A 6,000-nucleotide genomic window follows, 5' to 3' on the forward strand; every position below is an offset into this window, starting at 1 on the left:
TGCTTCCCTCACCGTTGTTCTGGATATCCTTTGGTATATTTAATGCATGAGTATCATTACATGTGCTGAGAGGATGTCTCAGCCAGATGCCTAACGCCTGTCAAAAACTTTAATTTTATTCGAGTCTAGCTCATACCCCTCAACCTTTTAGAGCAAGAAATCTGGACAAACTCATATATAAAAGTGGGACAAAGGCCCAGAAACAGGGATAATTTTTAAATCTTGCTCTTACAAACTTAGAAAATTGATAGAATAACAGGTGTTTGCATTAGCATGAATTTTTGGAGAGGTATGAAATCTGAAACTCAAAGGTTTGGCATTATTTTCTAACTTCAGTATTTAATGATTTGCCATTAATTTGCCAGAAAAACCACAATTTTATGAAAAATGGACCAAAAAATATGAGGCATAAATCTGGACACTGCGAAAATTTGTACAGTTGAGAGGTATGGTCTAGCTCCCTTGTTTAGAATTGCAAATTGCATAGCTCTCAACTGTCCAGATTTTTGCCTCATATTTTCGGTCTATTCCTAATAAAATTTGTGGTTTTCTGGAAAATCAATGGGATGATCTGAGGACTGAAGACACTAAATAATGATATACATTTGGAGTTTCAGATTTCAAATCTTTCAGGAAAATGTATTTTAACACAAACCCTGTTAGTGTAGCAGCTTTGTAAGTTTATAAGAGCAATATTTAAAATATGTCCATGTTTGGGGGACTTTGCCCAACCCGTTTTGTCAAACTTTGTCCAGATTTCTTGCACTGAGAGGTATGTATTTTGTTTGCTACTGTTGAAGAGTCACACATATACCTCTCAGCTGTCCAGATTTTTGCCTCATATTTTTAGTCTGTTCCTCATAACATTTTGTTTTTCTGACAAATCACTGGTAAATCGTTGAGGACTGAAGTCAGAAAATGATAGACATTTCAGTTTCAAACGTCATACCATTCAGAAAATCCATGTTAATGTAAAACCTGTTATTCTAGCGACTTTCTAAGTTTGTAAGAGCAATATTTTAAAACTGTCCATGTTTTGGGCCTTTGTCTCGCCATTATTTATGGCTTTGTCCAAATTTCTTGGTCTAAGAGGTTGAGAGATATGACCACACATGACCCTTGATTTCTTAGCTAAGAATCCAAGACAAAACCAGTGTAAATAATGAGGAACTAAGTCCCCATATCAGTGACTCTTTTTAAAATTACTCTTACATTGGAAGATTAATAGATCCAAGGATAGGATTTCCACCTTTTCAGGTTCCCAAAGTGGGACATTTTTTATGGAAATATGAGATTTTGCAGGACAAACCATACCCACAACCAATGCAAATGGGTGGACTTCACTTTTCTGCAAAAATAAAAACTTGCTGTTGTAGAATTGTAATTATTTTCTGTTGTTTTTATACAATATTACAATGTTTAATATACAAAATTATTGTTTTAAGTAACTATTACAGGAAAGTTAGGAAACAAGTTTTGTCCTACAATATTAGGACATTTGACATTTTTCATGTTTTTTTTTTGTTTTTTTTTTTTGCAGGACACAATTGCCCAGGTATAGACTGTCTTGCCTAAACAGGGACAAGTGGTAACTCTATCCAAGGATAAATCAAATAATTTTTGTTAACGTGCACCAGCTACTTAGAGAAGTCAGGAATTATGATCTCTGCTATTATTTTTTTTTTCAATGATTTGCCAGAACATCATAAATATTTATGATAGGTCCAATAAAAGCTTGAAGTAAAATTAGAAAGCCTAATAACAAGCCCAGGAGTGTTATAGCAGGATCAAAATCTTGAGAGATACAATAGTCTGGGATAGGACTATTTAAAAAAATATTACGCTAAATTTGAATGTATAATATTATTAGGGAATTAAGAGATATGTTTAGTTAAGGTAAGGAACTCTTTGTTTTACCTTAGAAAAGAGGCAGAGGAGGTGGTGTATAGAACATCCCAGAAACTCTTATGTGGATTTAAAGAGCTGTTAGTGCAGCAGAAGTTGGAAGACTCCAGAAAGTCAGGGAATGTAAATACAAACTAAAATGTGAAGGCAATGATGATGATGATGATGATGATGATGATAAAAGGCTGTGAGCTAATATTATGTAGAAAATAGAAAGCAATGTGCACTGAGATGAGTCAACATCTTTCAATGGATTTTACATTGCATTTAAGCAGCTGGGTCCCAAGGCATGAGTCCATTGAAGGAAACAGATTCCAGGAATGTAGCATAATATAACAAAAATAATTATCCAGGGGGTCATTGGATGTCCCTATCCTCTGCAGAAGCTGCTGCAGATTGCTGAGGTGAGGACAGTATCACTTTTCAAAATGGATTAGAGACATTTTAATACAGTTTCACTAGCTTAAATGAGCATTGTAGAGAAGTGATAGCTCTACTTGGGATCTTGATTCTCCAAGTGAAGGCACTTGTGTATTTTCCCACTGAAACAATTTAGGACCTGTTTGGAGATGAAATCAGCTTTACAAACAATTTTACACAATTTTGAGATTAAAAAAAAAATCTTATTCTTGGCCTTTGTTTTCAGTATATGATTTATATTTAAATAATGGTTGAAAATCCACATCTGGATTAGAGGCATATTCCTTGCAGTGAAGTAACTTCAGAGATATTAGCAAGTTGTGCATTCGATGTGTAAAATAAAAGACCAATTGGGTATTTGGACTGGAGATGGATGGAAAGGGTTAATTGACCTAAATGAGGAAAATAATCAGTTAAAACATATTAATAATAAGACCTTTCTAAAGTAAAGGAAGTGTATATAAAGATATATGGGGAAACTTGAAAAAGTGATTTTTGTGGTGGGTTCTGCAGCCTTAAGAAAAATTGCACAAAAGTGTATGTGAAGACTGTGGGCAAATAGGACATAATACAACTGTATAAAATAATTTGTAGGTGTAGGGAACCAGATCAGTTTTGGTTAGTTTTGGTTAGATATTTACTTTAATAAAAAGGAAGACTAACAGTTGTAATCCTGAAGTTCTAGATCCAGAAATGGAAGCCATCTCTCAAGGAGATAGTCTGCTGTTATAATTACTAATAAATATTCAGCACTACAGATGGACAGGGGAGAAGATGAAGATATTTCTGATTTTGAATAAAAAGAAAAATAAGAAAAGAAAGATGGAAGATCTAAAATAAAAATGACAAAAGATATCTCAAGAGTGCACCATGTAGCTTGCCATATACCTTGCCCAAATGACTTCAAAATATCAACGATTCGTGGAAACAACAATTTCTTTATTGCAGTGAAAGATGGTGAGCGCTTTCACGTCTACAAGACGCTTCTTCAGACTTCTATCTTACAGCATTTGCTTGTGCTTTAAATACGCACTTAATTAACACATTCATTTAATTAATTAAAACAGTGCTTACTTAAAGTGCAAGTGCATCTTATTGAAAATCAATAAGAAATAAAAACTCGTGTGTAATGCTTTTAAAATCAGAACAAAATCTCATATGTATTCCAAACTTAAAAATATTATTAAAACAACATTAAAACATGTAAAATGTACGAATTATATTATTGTTTTACTTGATAAGAACTTTTTCAACTATATAGAACTTAAAAATCAATATCCTATGTTTACCAAGTCTTATGATGTATGGGGAGAACGCATATCATATATGTGTATCAGTGTTTCAGTGGCCTGGATAATAAATGTGGCTTTATAGTAATTTTCTCATTTAATCCAAATTTATGCGCTTGTAGTCTTAAAATCCATCGATTCTCTATTTCTTCTGTGTGATTTTTTATATTGCCTAGTCTATTGGTCCTAGTCACTGTCTCCAATACCCCAAATTTAAAACTATGAGAGGATCCACATTCCATGATGTGCCGTGCCAGAGCGTTGGTGTCATTCTCTTTGTTTACTGCATATGTATGTTCTCTGATTCGTTCACGAAGAGTCCTGTTTGTTTTACCTATATAGAATTTATCACATGTTGTGCATTGTGCAACATATATTAGATCTTTAGTCTTGCAATCTGCATATCCCCTATACTTGTACGTCTGACCTGTATGGGGATGTGTAAAATATTCTTTGTCCGTTATGTATTTACATTGATTACATGTTCGGCAGGGAAAGGTACCTTTCCTCTGTGACTGGGGTGGGTTCTTTCCAGTTGTTTCATAGCATAGCATTCTTTTTAAAGATTTCATGTTCTTATAGGCTATGCTTGGCCTATCATCTATGAACATTCTAATTTTATCATCCATTAATAGAATCTTCCAGTTGTTCTCTATTACTTTTTTTACTTGTCCATTCCTATATATAAAATAAAAATGAGATTTAAAGGGAAGGGCAGACATTTAACATGAATATAAGTTGAAGATAACTACATATAATGTAAATAGTTAGGCTTATGCTGCATAAAGGTGGATGCATTGTTAAGATGGTTGCATCTTTGAAATCTTATTTTGTTTTTTGAAGATATCAGATGAGTTTCCAAACTTCAGCAAAATTGCATCGATGAATATATATGAGCACAAGGTTGTTGGACTTTTGGCTGGGAGAACTGTTGCAGTGTAGTAACTTTTTTGTTAGATTGTGCTATGAAAATATTGCACACGAATGTTGTAGTATCAGTAAGAGTATTGATAGCATTTGTACCATATAAAGGATATTATTGGAGATTAGTTAATGTGCATGCATTCAATGTTGTAGGTACTCAAAAGGAGAAGATAGCAGCAAGGTTACATATCACCTTTTTATTATAAGGGAATGAGTTTAATTCATGCATATTAATGCAGAAAAAACATCAGGGGAACAATATTGAAGATAATGATGTCAGAGTATGTAAAGCATTGTTGGAGCAACATAAGTTAGTATCCAGAGGTCCTTTAAGTTATACTTATAAAAAAGGCATACAAATAAGACAGATTATTTATTTTCTAGTACAAGTTTATCTGAAGCTTTGGATCAATTATTATTGAAGAGTTTTCTGGTCACAAATTGATTATAGTTGAATTACATGTTAGTAAAATCTTCTATCAGATGAAAATAGCGCAATATGACACAAATATGAGGTTAAGTAGTATATAAATAGATCACATTCTGCAATACTTCCTAGCCTAAAGCTGTCTCTGTTTTTACTCAACGCCAGGATAAATTATATCCCTAAATGTGAACAATTACCTGATCATACTTCATACCGCCTTACTCTCCATTCTTCACTCAATTCCTTATTTCTAGCAATTTCTTTCCCCTGGCTTTCTGTCTAAATATAGCATAATCCTGTTTTTCTCTCACTTTGTAATGCAGTTCCTGCATGTATTTTAATTTCTCTATAATCCGGTTTAAATTTCTCTAAATATTAAATCATTATCATATAACTTGTCTCCATATCTCCCAACCTCTTACTGCAGGAAATCTGAACAAAGCCTAACATAATGGGGTGGGGAGACAAAGGCCCAAAATAGCTACATGTTTTAAATATTGCTCATATAAACTTAGAAAGTTGCTGAAATGAATTTGTGTTAGCATGTATTTTCTGAAAGATATGAAGTCTGAAATTCAAATGTATTCCATTATTTAGTAACTTCAATAATCATTTATTTGCCATAAAACCACATTTTATGAGGATCACAGCGAAAACATGAGGCAAAAACCTGGACATTCTGTGAAAATCTGGACATTTGAGAGGTATGCATATCCATTCGTAAGCAATGTTTCCATAGTATGTCTAATTTGATATCATTATTTAAAATGTAGTTATTTTTGTATTATTTGTAAAGATTGTAAAATTATTGTTCTTAAAATGTTTTGTAATACTTTGGAGCCTTTCTCACCTGGCCTCCCCTAAAAATAGGATCCTACCCAGTTGTACTTTCATGGTAATCAAATGTCAATAAATAAATTAAATAAATAAAATAATTTAGAACATTTATTTCCATATCTCCTGGTTGGAATGTTGTGGATATTTAAAAAAAGGTTGTAAATTAATATAAATGGTGAATTTGTGTAAGAAAAGATA

This window comes from Protopterus annectens, chromosome 7.part1 (genome assembly GCF_019279795.1).
Source record: "Protopterus annectens isolate FY-2018-M chromosome 7.part1, PAN1.0, whole genome shotgun sequence".
NCBI classification, from domain to species: domain Eukaryota; kingdom Metazoa; phylum Chordata; order Ceratodontiformes; family Protopteridae; genus Protopterus; species Protopterus annectens.